Genomic DNA, 13915 nt, shown 5'->3' with positions numbered 1-13915 from the left:
TGTTGTATAATGCATGTAACCTACTCATACCAACATTTTAGTGCATTCCAAATGTCTATACTACCACTGCAATTCGAACTAAATTTGAATTTGTTTCTCTCTTTCAATAAGAATCTACAATCATGATTGTTGCCAACTTCAACCATCATAGTTTCCCTGCTATCCGCCAGATATAAATCGGACGGCCTATAATGCAGGATGGCAAGCACACCATCATCAACAACTCCGTTTTTTTATAAGAGTAGAGATAAAATATATTAGATGTAGTATAACATGTTCATAAACACACCATGTGTATCACCGTTATATATATTCACACATGCGTCGGTTTAAAACACTATGATAAATTCTTCAAAATCCGAATTCGCCTTTTATAATGAAGCATATATGATCTCTATTCGTCTTTTACACCCACACAACCCTCTTATCTTTGTAGCTAGCGCTAACTTTCTCTTGTGCATGCACACGCCCGCATCCCTCTCACCCTCCCTCAGCATTCTCTAGCTCCATCGCGCAAATTCGTCTTTTCACTTTAGGTCGTTCACCCATGGTGTGTGTAGGCCCCCAGCTCCTTCTTTACGGCACACATCGATCGATATGCCTCTCTAGCCAGGTGTGCCTAGCACAAACACAAGCTTCCCCTCTTCTCTTGTCACTGTCCATGCCTCACTCCCACCACTCTTTTCATCGTTCTCGTACTCGCACACTCCTCCCCGCTTGATATAGTATGCCTCTCGTACCACCTCCTACATGCATCCCTCTATCTCTATCCTTCTCATCGTGCCTCGTTTGCTTCTAACACACACATGCATGTATACCGATCGATCTCCCAACATATACCTGGATCGACTTTAACTACCCCCCCATCGATCGACGTACCTCACAAGTTATGTCTCTCCTTTCTCTAACAAAGGGCGATTGATCTTCCTATGTAGTTATGTCTGCTTACCACGGCCACATCATCCCCCCCTCATCATTCGTGCATGCCTCCTGACCCACCTCTCACACACACGTGCACAGACAACAAGCAGCCATCTCCTCTCTTATTGATATTGTGGGCGTGCCCTCCGTTTGTCTAGCAAGCCTATCCCACCATTTGTTAGAAGCAACTCCACTACCACCCCCTCCAACACTCTAGCTCTGTCTCTCTCCCAACCTTATTCCTCTCCTGCACATATGCATGGATGTCGATCGATCTCCCTTAATACATGAGGCAGATCGATCTCCTTAATACATGAGTTAGGCCTCTCTCCTCCTCCACACATATACCAGCCATTGTACCTCTATAGTTAATTGGGCCTCCCTCTTCCCCCACAACACACCGATAGTCGAGCACTGCAGGTAGGTATCCATGCCACAGAGACAAACTGCACATGTCCCCTCTCACATTCTAGTAGGCTAGCCACTCTATATCTTTGACGTGGGCACACACAAATTCGATGGCACTCTTTATCGATCGCGCGCGCACACACACACACGCACATCATACCTCTTTTCGATTCTATCGACACCTCAAGCAGGTGATACCTCCACTCTCTTCTCGTGGATCGCCCCCTCTATATATATGTTATATCCAGGACTCTATTTCACACACATTGCATATGTTTCATTTTTTGATTGAACCCCCCCCCCAAAAAAACTCTCAAGAACCCACACACTATATCTCTCTAGGTTTGTATCTCTCTCACACAACCCCACATAGGTGGTTTACGTATACAAGAAAAGAATAGGTGCACTGTGCACGTATTCATGCTTCGTGCCCAGCCACACCCGCGCGGGTACACGGTGGAGCTCATTTCTTTACGAAATGGCAGCCCACGTGCTAATTTGAATGACTGTAGCGGTTGTTTACCTAGGGAGGTCGTGTACCACGCCTGCACGAAACAAAGTTCGACTTGACGCGTTGCCGCATTATTTTTAAATAAAGTTATAGCGCTCAATGGCACGTTCACAGAATATAAATAGATTTTTATGGAGAAAAAGGTAGTCCGCTCACTATATACAATGGAGCCATGCGTGCCTGGTTTGTTGCTCTTCAGAGTATCTCACACAAGGCTGTGGTGGACTCTCTCTCTCTCTCTCTCTCTCACCGTTGGTCACTGATCCGGACGAATCCCGCCCGCCGGGGGAAAGGGAGTGCGGTGTCCTCTCTCTCTCTCTCACCATTGGTCACTGATCCGGCCGCATCCCGTCCGTCGGGGGAAAGGGAGTGCAATGGCCTCTCTCTCTCTCTCACCGTTGGTCACTGATCCAGCCGCATCCCGTCTGCCGGGGGAAAGGGAGGAAGTGCATCGTTTCTCCGTTCAACGGCGCCGAGGCAGCACGTCCCGATCTGTGGTACACGCCGTTCTCTGTGACCAAGCTCCGGCGCGGCAGGGCCTATGCCACCTGCTCGCACATTCCGCCCGCCGTCACTCACCTAGTTACATCCCGACGACCTCCAGGTATCCCCTCCGGCCTTGCTCCACTGCCCGTCTTCCCACGTTGCTGCATGTGGATCTTGCATAGTTCTTTGCCCACAACGTAGCTCGTCCAATGTACTTTCCATATTGCATTCTCGTCCTCACACCATTTTAGACAAACACAACCGTGTTGTTATCTTACCTTCAGGCAAGGAATATGCTTCTTTTTTGTCGTTGCATGTGTCATCAACTGTTATTGGCCAGTAATTGTTTCCTTTCTACCTCTTTTTTGCAAACAGGGCTATCCATTTCACCTCGTTGCTATTGTGACCTTTTGGTGAACTGCACAAATCACTTTTTTCTTAAGAGTGTTTTTTGCAGTTGTACTAAAATGTCACACGGGCAACGTCTCTACATTTCAGTGCGACTGCACAAAGGGAGATTAGTTTTGCTCTATCCTCCTCATCCAACTCCGAGCCTAATCTTCACCAACTAGTTAGTCTTAAGAGAGACTACAAAGGTGACCGGCTTCTATTTGTGTGCTTATTGTTTCATCAGCAGTCCTCTATTATCGTAATCACACTTAATATCTTTGGAACAGGGACGCTCAGCTCTATTTAGTGGAACTGCACAAAATGATCGGAATGTTGCATGCTCTAGACAACTACTTTTTTTCCCAACATGCCTTGTTGATTTAGACAGAGCTGGGGGGACATTGCTGCCAATAAAAGCATGGATCAATTTTAATTTAACACCTTCTCACAACTCTATTTTCAGTTGTGATGTAATTATTAGCTCTGATCTGCTAATAATTGACATGCATTAGCAAGGGAGTTAGTTTTTTATTGTTTCTGAAAGAGCATCGATGGCAAGACACGCGGAACAAAAGCTGAGAGCTCACACCATTGTACAATTTCATGTTGCTGGAAAATTATTTGTATAATACTTCAATTATGTAAACAAATGATGGAAGCTTGATAGCATTGCCAGAAGCCTCTTCATCATCCGGGTCCATGTGCCATGCACAAAATTATACTCCTTCGTTCCTAAATATTTGTCTTTTTACAAATTTCAAACAGCATATTTTAGAGTGTAGATTCACTCATTTTGCTTCGTATGTGTACTCCCTCCGTTCCTAAATATTCTATTCGTCTTTCTAGAGATTTCAACAAGTGACTACATACGGAGCAAAATGAGTGAATCTACACTCTAAAATATGTCTATATACATCCATATGTGCCAGTCCATTTGAAATCTCTAAAAATACAAATATTTGAGTAGTCACTCGTTGAAATCTCTAGAAAGACAAATACTCCGGAGTATATTTAAGAACCTAGGGGGTAGTGCACAACCGCATGGGAGACTCAGCCCAGTCGTTGCGCCGCATTAATAGTGAGTAATGAGCAGTCAAATCATAAGCCCCACCTTTCCCACTATAAGTTGCTCTGAAGAAGCAACCATCAATACGCTCTTCTTTGAATCCTCTCATACTACTCCATCTGTCACTGTTTATACAGCGCGCTTCAGAAAAAAAAACGAATCTGTGGGACCAAGGCGACTAGCGATCGGCCTGAAAAATAGCATTGGTAGTTATAGCACGGCGTCTATTACTAGAGGAATAATGCGTACACACATGCATGCAGTGCTTCCACCCCGGGTACACACATGCATGCACCTACTCCACTCCGTAGTAGTACAGAGTACATGGAGAGAAAATTGTGGACTTGATTGCGGTTACGACGCCCTAATAAATTGAGCATTAAACCAAACACATCTAAAGTCTCTCTGGTGCTGGAAGTGCATTGAGAGAAATGCATCATAATGAAGCGCGCCCGGTAAACTATGACGGAGGGAGGAGTAGTATGAAGGTGCAAAACCAAGTACGCGTATGGCCAGTCGGTCAACGCACCTCCTCTTGGCATATCACTGACATGTGGGACAGGAGTGTGAGCAAACCGATCTCAATTGACGGTAAAGAGCCAACCCGCCGTTCCTTGAGAGAGACGAGGAGCTAGAACACACAGACGGGCCCGCACGAAGGCCAAGATATATTCAAGCATGGTTGGTTGATCGATATCATTCATAACATGTTGGGCTGCCGTTTTCCGCCCTTCTCCGGAATAAACGTCTACTTTATCAGAGATAAAAAAATAAGAGTACAGACGCTCCACCATGCGGTTCTAGTAGTAGTAGTAGTACTTGTACTACTGCGCTTGGCTTTTCGCCTCTTCGTGAAGTCAAACAATGATGGTACTCCGCATGTTGGGTACTACAGTGTATGCCTCTGACAATCTGACACCGAATAAACTAATGCATGTCCACCGAGGGTAGGTTGCATTAGTCAAAAGGCATAAGCGAGCTTCACCTTGTCCTGCAAGCTTCTCCTTGTTCTGTGAGTTGATGGGACACACCAAAAAGTAGTGCTAGTCCATACTCTCTCCTTTCCGGTTAATATGGCTTAATATTTTTTGCGGGTAAATGAGAGAGCTTTATTCATATATAAGCATTCTTAGGACGATCAGCCAAGACACTGGTCACTAGGAAGCGAGGTACCCCGCAAAAAAAGAAGTAGGAAGCGAGGTGTTTCATCAAGCCAGCTCTCGGCCACATTCAAAGTGCAGCAAGCACGGTTCGCACGAAGATGCGCCGCAAGGTTTGCTGACCTGTTTACATGATGAATAACAAAAAAGAGGAAATATTACCGAGCGCTACTATTTGTAACAGGATATGAGCCAGAATTAAGCGAGAATTGTGGCGAGTGTTCCATGCAATCAACTTCCATTATCACATGCGAGAACCCTCGGAGAGAACCAAATGTGTTGAAGATTGCTTTATCACATTTTAAAATTATAATAAGAGTGCAGACGCTCCTCCATCCGGTTCCTAGTACTAGTATAGTACGTACCTTTATAGACTATATTAGTAGTACTAGTACTAGTAAACTTTGTGCTTGGTTGTTCGCCTATTCGGGAAGTCGAACAATAGTAGCACTAGTAGTACTCCCTCCATTTTTATATAAAAGGCCACTATGAAATATACATTTTGCATCTATACAAGGCTACCAACAGTAATCGAAGCAAAGTTAATAATATTTTCTCGTACTAACAACCTGTTTAATACTTGCATGTATGCAGCCATAATGACAGTCAGCTACTTTCTCCACTCAGTTTCTTCGCATGCATGCGGAGTATTAATGATCCCAGTAAATAAGAAGAAAAGTTGACTTGTAAAGCAGGCATTAAATTTTACATTGGTACCTGTAATCCGAGTTTGTGGCCTTGTATACAAAAATGGAGGGAGTATAGTGTATGCTTCTGGCAATCTGACACCAAATTAACTGTTGCACGTCCACCGCCTGAGCGAGGGAGAGCTTGCATTAGTCAAAAGTTTCTCCTTGTCCTGCGAGCCACCGCGCGCAAGTAATGCTAGTCCATACCGCCTCCTCTCCGGTTAATATGGACTAATTTCAAACGAGATAAATACACTGCCTGTCACTGTATATTTGTAAAAATACGGTCAGTGGACTTCATAATACGCTCATTGCGCTCAATATATATATATTCCGGTGTTTATACGGTCACTAGCTCACCCTGACTGACTATGTGTGTGCATGCACGTGTAGGTTGAGCACTTAGTGTGACCGTGTGTGTTCTGTCGTGTGCTCGGACATGCATGCATTAGGGCGTCGCGCGCGTTTTTGCGTCCATGTGTACGTGTGACTATTGCATACACGTAGGGGGAGTACATGTAGGGGCCACTAAGGAGTAGTCAAATCACATAGTAAGTTAGTCGGAAGAAGCAACCATCGTTTCACTCTTGAATGACACGTACGCAATATAAAGTGGTTGATATGGAGAGAAAAAGAAAACCACTATATATACACTAGCAGGAGCCTAAGATACAAGCCTGCTTGCTAGGGTTGCTCTCTTCACAAGCATAGAACGACGGGCCTGATCCCGCAGCTGGGGGAAGGAAACAATGTTCTACGTAGACGCGGTCGACATTGGCGAGGGAGAAAACCCGCAGTCGGTGCGTCCCAATCGGGGGTCACCGCGGTATGGGCCGATGCCACGAACCAACTGCCCTTCTAGGTATAGCCCGACATCCCAGGTAGTCCATCTTCCTTTTGGAGCCGTCTTGCTCCACTGCTATAGCTCCATCTCCATGTCGATCTTTCTCTACTTCTACCGGCTTCTACTTGTGATGAGTTTATGTCTCATGAACTAGTGCCAGTACTATTATTCTAATCACACTTCTTCAATATCTTTGCCATCAGGGATGCTCAGGTCGATTTTAGTGGAACTGCACAAAAGCATCGTATGATCCGAGGGTGCCAGCCATCTTTCCTTTGACAAGTTCTACCTGGCCAGGGAATTAAATCATGTTTAGGGTTTAGGGTTTAAGTCGTAGTGACCCCATCAGTAGTTTTTCTTTCGTATACGCTCTCATAACTTTTTTCTTTAGTTGTGAAGTAAAAATTGGCTATGATCTGTGAATCATTGAGATGCATCAGCATGCGTGTTAGTTTTCCTTTGTATTTGATGGAATGTTGTAACGGGGCAACCTTGGAATAGGAATGAAAATGGAGTGGAAAGTATCCGTTTTTCCGGAGAAAAAATGGAAACGGAGAGAAACCAACGTTTCGTTTCGTCGGATCGCGCCATCGAGCAAAACCAACGTTTAAATCATGTCTGTCGTGTTCGTGTCTCACCCTCCTCCACGGCTCGACCCCACATGGTCGCTCGGCATGCCACTCACTGCAAACCGAGTATACGATAACTTTCTCGCCTGCTTGTCGATGGATTGCGCCATGGAGTACAACTAGCACTACTGGAAGAGATTGACGAGTTGGGGGAGGACAGCTAGCTGTAGCACGGACTCCCAAGAACTTTTTACATGCATGTTGTAGCCGGCTATTGCAACCTTTGAACGCGGAGCAGCCGCGTGCACCCGGAAGCGGCGTGGGCGACGCTCTCTCGGCCGGTGCATCGCTTCAATGTCGGCGCCAGTGAGAGGTCGCGTCCGCTCTGGCCGGGCATGAATGCGGCACTGACCGTTTCGGGCGGGAAGCACGCGCGGGTGATGAAGAGGGTTCAGGTTGGTCAGGACTCAGGACCGGCCGTGGCAGCAGTCCGGACGTGCGCAAACAAGAGATGATGTAGGTTAATATTGTCGCGTATATAATTAACAACGTAAATAATGTGCCAGTTGGACAAATATGATTGGAGATGGAGATGGAAATGGAATTTTACGTAAACACGGATATGATGTTTATGTCTACGTGTGTGTGCGCGACGACTCTCGCGACCTGGAAGCGGGGGCGTGTTTTTGATCGAGTTTTCTTTCTTGGTACATTAGAAAATCAGTTTGTCTAATTCACATCTAGATGTTATTTAAGGATATCACATCTAAGCTCCCACAAGTATATAATGTAGCAACAAGAAACAAAAAAACTAGGACAAAAAATAGACCACAAACAGAGTGGACATCAACTTAGACATCTAGATGTGTCCAAGACAGACCCTTAAAAAATTGTCCTGATTTATGCCTTGGTGGAGGTATACATGTTGTTTCGACAAAAAGTACATGGTGGTTGTGCGGTCATTGTCCATATGGTGGTAGTACTATCACTGGTTAAATGAAGAAATGCTTTTTTCTCGGGTATCCTGGTTTAGTTTCCATCAAGATAGGGTTTGCACTCTCCACACGCTCGCCGCAATACATATATGTTACACGTTGGAGGCTCCGCGTTCATTTGCTAGTGTTTGCTATATTCACAGTCTCTCACCCTCTCTTCACCAGATCTAAACAAGACTGCGTTGGCCTCTTATCTCTCTCTCCCCCCTCATAGCTGGTGAAGGAGGCGTCTGTATCCCGTCGCACTGGGAAGGGGAGGAGGTGCAGCGTTAACTCTATCGCCTTCGGCAAGGGAGGCAATCCACCGCCGGCTGTGCTGTTCTCTTTCACCCAGCGCCTATGCGGGAGGGCCACCGACCCCTTCTTCCTCGTTGCCGTATGTAGTGTGGGCATATCCGGCCTCCCGTCGCACGCCTTGCCACATCCCGACGACCCTAAGGTATAAGTTTCTCTGAAACCGTCGTTGCTCTAGCTGCATGTGGATATTTTTTGATCTATAGTCGAATCTAGGTCTTGGTTCAAAGAGGAAAGAAAGGTGCGGTGGGGTGGAGCATGAATCTAGGACGTGGTTCAATGAGGAAAGGAGGGAGTAAAAGTAGTATAGACTGGCTATCCAGCCGCTTTGTTGGTCGAAAAGGGAAAAGGGGGGTAACCCAGTACACACATCTGTAAGGAACCGATCTCTTTGTTGAAAAGGGAAAGAAATTGGGGGGGGGGGTCGGGTAGTTTGTGCAGGACTAGATTTGGTGCCCTCACATAGGAAAAAAGTTCAAAGAGAACAAATATGGGACCAACACAGATATGATGCTTGGCTACATACTCTGCATCACCCATTTATACGTGTGGACACACATGGTCCTAGCATGTCCCATACAGCTATTTTGCTGTTGTTAATCTAGGAATGCCGCCGGAAAATTGAAGTAATGCCACTGTTAAAAGTAAATTACATTTTTTAACGAATGTTGTTTCAAGAGCGTGTCTCTGTTAATATGAATCAATGCAACCGTTTTAGAAATGCTAATATCCTACTTTATTTTCCATCCAAGATAACTTAGATGCTTCTTTCTGTCACCGTTTGTTTCATCCTCCTTTATCGGCAAGTAATTGTTTCCTTTTTTGCCTCTGTTAAAACAGGAGTATCGATTCAACTTGCTGCTATTGCGACATTTTGCTTCGCTACTCGAAACACTTATGTTTTAAGAGTGTTTTGTGCAGTTCAACTTGAATGTCACACCGGTGACTTTGCTTAATTTTGGTGGAACTGCACAAAAGGAGATCCAAGATTTGTTTCCAGTGTTCCTGTCGAGTTGTTTCAAATCTTGGTCTCAACCACATGATATGTATTCAACTTGTTGCTATTGCGACATTTTGCTTCGCTACGCGAAACACTTTGCTTGATTTCAGTACAACTGCACAAAAGGAGATTGGATTTCCTATTCGTGTTAGCTGATTCGTATTTTATCCTGGTGTTCTCATGAATGGTCAGTACGGGCCTTCATCCACATGATTGTGCAGTGTGCTTTGAGATGTTGTGCTACCTGTATTGGTATTGTTTTAAATAAATGTTGAATTGAAGCTATTGTATTGTTGTCTTTTCCCATTAAGTAGTGAACAAAAATGGGACCAACCCAGACATGATGCTTGTTGCTTTCTTACAACAAACTCTGCATCACCCCCTTTATAAGTAGATGGAAGCACATATTGTTGTTGCACCCACTCTCCCCTGGAACTGTTTATGCTTTTCGTTAATCTAATGCCGCTTGTAAAATTAAGCAATGCCATGCTCAGAATTAATTAACTACTGAATCTTAGTTCAAAACTGCAACACTTGTTAGGAATGGTACTATCCTGCTTTGTAGTTCTTTCTACATGTTTAACCAAGGTATTGTTAAGATCATGTCTCTTTAAAAATGAATTAGTTTCATTGTTTTAGGAATGGTACTTTTCTGCTTTGTCGTTCTTTATACATGTTGAAACAAGGCATTGTTAAGATAATGTCTCAGTCAATATGAATGAATCACACTGATGGAGAATTGCTACTCTCCTGCTTTGTTTCCCATTAAGACAAGTCATCAACCGTTATTTCTTAGTAATTGTTTCCCTTATACCTATTGTTGCTTACAGGGATATCAAAATTAAAGCTCGGTTTTATTCCAACTTTGATTTTAGTTGAATTGCACAAAAGGAGCCAATGTGTCCAAGGCAAACTGCTACGTTACTGGGTCCAGATGGTCGTTCCACTTTGCAGAAAGAAGCAGTCACTAGCTGCGGTACATTACAGAAGGAATGACCGAGAAGCTTTACAGAGGATTATTAGACACCGGTGACATAACTAGTCTGCAGAGACCATTGGCAATTTAACAACACGTGGAGTGCCCTGGGCAAAAAGTGTCCAAACAAGTACAAGAAGCTACGACATGACACGATCATAGGCATTACATATTTTGAATGAGAAAAGCTTGTCAAAGTTTAATCATTGATGTTAGCAAGAAGACGTTAGTTTAATATATTGGAATTGGAAAACCTTGTCAAAATTTGCTCATTGATGTTAGCCAGAAGACATGCATTTGATATTTTTGAGTGGGACGCCCTTGCTGTGAGCAGCGTCGAGTGTTTTTTCCTATTCCCGTGTTCAGTTTAGGAGTAAATAGTTACTCTGCTGAGATATTCCTATGTTCAGAGTTTGTTCTGAATATTGTCTATGTAATGCCAGGCCTTGTGTTTGATTGCAAAGTTGAGCTTGGAATGTTGTGGCATGCGGCATCACGAGCTGTTCACCGTGCCTCCTGAGAATAATGCTTTGTATTGTTTTGCATGTCAATCTAATGCCAGTGATTTGCTTGTTAAGAAGATCATCCTCTTCTGCTGTTTCCATGCGTAAGAAGTTCATCGTCTAATGTTTCATTCATAGCCTATACAGCATGTCGGGTAGGTTAGACGTGAAACCATATGATCTTCCGACCAACTCATGATATTAGGCCGTGATTGGATCATCGTTTTCCAACCAAAACCGCTTGTAAAACTGATGCTTGTAAATTAAAGCAGATGGTCTCGGGCAAAGGCGCTTGGTTGGTCGATTTTGACTAGTAAAATATCGGAAGTACTTCACACACAATAAAAACACTGAATGACACTCGGACGATTGCTAATCCAGTCGTTAGCTGCTATTTCAGCCTTGCCCATGGATGGCATGATACGCACGTCGTCCATGTATCGTCTGGTAATGTTGTCCATATAGCAGTGCTCGTAAAATATACACTGGTCTCTCAAATTACACGCGTAACCCGTCGGTTTTACTTACAGACGTCGAGCCTTCCGATGACGAGTAAATTACACTTGTATGTTAATACAGGTTTGAAATAAACAAGAGCTCCCAAGCGCAGCCTTACCGTTTCATGCTGTCTAAGTTTCTCGACGGTGCTCATAGGTGTCCGATGATCCTGGCTTCCTGAATGAGCAACGGGCGCTGTATCAGACCTCCGTAGGGCCCGCGAGGCCCTCTCCATTGTCCTTCGAGTTGTTGTGCTCGCCGTGGCGCCGAGCATTGTTAACATGGTCAACGAACATGAGGATTCAGGAGATGACTATATTTTGACTGGATGACACTAGGGACCCACTAGGGCCATAGCCGTACGTACGCAAGTGCCTCCTTATTATGTACAACTATACATTTTTTTTCCTTCTCCTGGTTTCCTGACATCACGGTCCCACACCATTGTCAACCTATGTAGTCAATATAAACGAGAGAATTGCACAAGGTGCGGCCGACAGCTGGGACCAAGCAGCTCGAGCAGTATTTGTGTTTTTGAGGCGTGAGCACTGCAGAGTTTTTCTTGGCGATGATTTCGTTGTTGTTCAGAGGAGAGCAGGGTATTAACTGGGTAGGCTGTGGCCCGTCTAGCCCAGGCCAGATATCCAACCCAGATACTACTTTTTTCAAGATGAAAATGGCTAGCCCAGCTATACGTCTTTTTGAGGAATACCCAGGCAAGGTCAACTTGTTATTCTCCGCCCCGCTGGGCTACAAATCTTTCCTAGGAGGGATGCATTAGGCTTAACAGGAAAATGGGCTTTAAAAATAATAAATGGGATGTAATTATAAAAACTAGGCAGTAACTATAAAAAATGCACCAAACACGAAATTAGTTTATAAAATATTATTTATGGATTTTGAAAATCTTAAATTTTCATTGTTGCGCGCGCAATGTTTTGTTGGATTTTTACATAATACAAATTTATATTTAATCTGACTAGAAATTTCGGGATAAAAATATTTCGGATCCCATCAAAATGTGGGAAATTTTATTGAATTCTGTCTTCAACGGTTGGTTGAAATTATTAATCGTTGTCCTAGCTAGAAAATGGGTTGTACTTTTAACAAACTGTAAATGGGCTGTTGTAAATTCCATTAGAATTCAAAAATGGGATGTACATTCTTACAAAATGCAAATGGGCTATAAGTTCTCTGCCACACACTTGTGGGCCTACTAAGTGACGCGTCCCCTAAAAAAATAAGTTGACGCATATGCAAGGCTCTGTCAACTTATTATACTCAACACACGGTTCTAGCAGCAGTGGCCGTTGGATATCTATCCAATGGATGTCGTGCTTCTTCTTCAATCTCGGATATTCTTAGCTTCGGCCGCCCAAAAAATGATTCCTCCCCCTAACATTTGGGGTGCACCATTTCGCAGGCTGAACTGTGGGCCTACTAAGTTGGAGCGTACCAAGGGCTTTGTCAACTTAGTCAATATAAACAATTATAGCTTCAGTGACCGTACGATGTCCATCCAACGACCGTTGTGCTTCTTCAACCTCTGGTCCTCTTGGTCCAGCCGCCCAAAGCAGCGCCGGTCGTGCCACCTGCTCCTGCCTCCCGTGGCCAGCTGTGCTGCCGCGGAGGCCTCACCGCCCCCATACTACTCCCACCGCTGGCCAGGCCATCCCTCCACTCACCCACACCCCCTGTTATTCTGCAGCGACGGCAGCCTCACACTGCAGCCGAACCAGTGAACCCTTGTACTCCTCTCCGCGCGGGCTTCCACTGCTGCGTCTTCCCCGGCTCCGCGTCGTCCCCTTCCTAGGCATCGTCGTCGTCCACCGCCCTGGTGCTCTCGGCGCGGCGTGGTCAACGTGGTCAACGACCGACTTCCATCGGAAGAGTACTGTATGTGGAAAGGCTGACAGCTAGGTCCACGGCGGCCGCAAGGAAGTGCCTCCTTATTACGCGCAAAATAATTATTCCTCCACCTGACAGCAGGGACCCACCGGACGGGCCACCTTATTTCACGAAAAAAATGTTTCCCCCCTGACTGCTGGGACCCACCAGACGGGCCACCGTATTTCGCGAAAAAAAAGTTCCCCCCGCTGTCAGCTCGGACCCACCGGAAGTGCCTCTTTAAAAAATGAATACTCCCCCTGCTAGCTGGGACTCACCTTGGTGGGAAGCTGACTTGTGGGCCTACTAAGTTGACGGGGGCGGAGGGCTTTGTAAACTTAGTCAATATGAACGATTCTAGCTCCAGTGACCGTACGATGTCCATCCAATGGCCGTAGTGCTTCTTCAACCTCTGGTCTTCTTGCTCCAGCCGCCCAAAGCAGCGCCGGTCGTGCCGCCTGCTCCTGCCTCCCGTGGTCGGCTGTGCTGCCGCGGAGGCCTCACCGCCCCCTACTATTCCCACCTTAGGCCAGGCCCTGCGGCCACAGCAGCCTCACACCGCAGCCGAACGAGTGAATACTCATACTCCTCTCCGCGTGGGCATCCACTGTCGCGTCTTCACCGGCTCCGTGTCATCCCCTTCCTAGGCCTTGCCGTCGTCCATCGCCCTGGTGCTCTCGACGCGGCATGGTCAATGTGGTCAAGGAACGACTTCCAT

This window comes from Triticum dicoccoides, chromosome 7B (genome assembly GCF_002162155.2).
Source record: "Triticum dicoccoides isolate Atlit2015 ecotype Zavitan chromosome 7B, WEW_v2.0, whole genome shotgun sequence".
Taxonomy (NCBI): Eukaryota; Viridiplantae; Streptophyta; class Magnoliopsida; order Poales; family Poaceae; genus Triticum; species Triticum dicoccoides.
Note: the sequence above shows the minus strand (reverse complement) of the source record.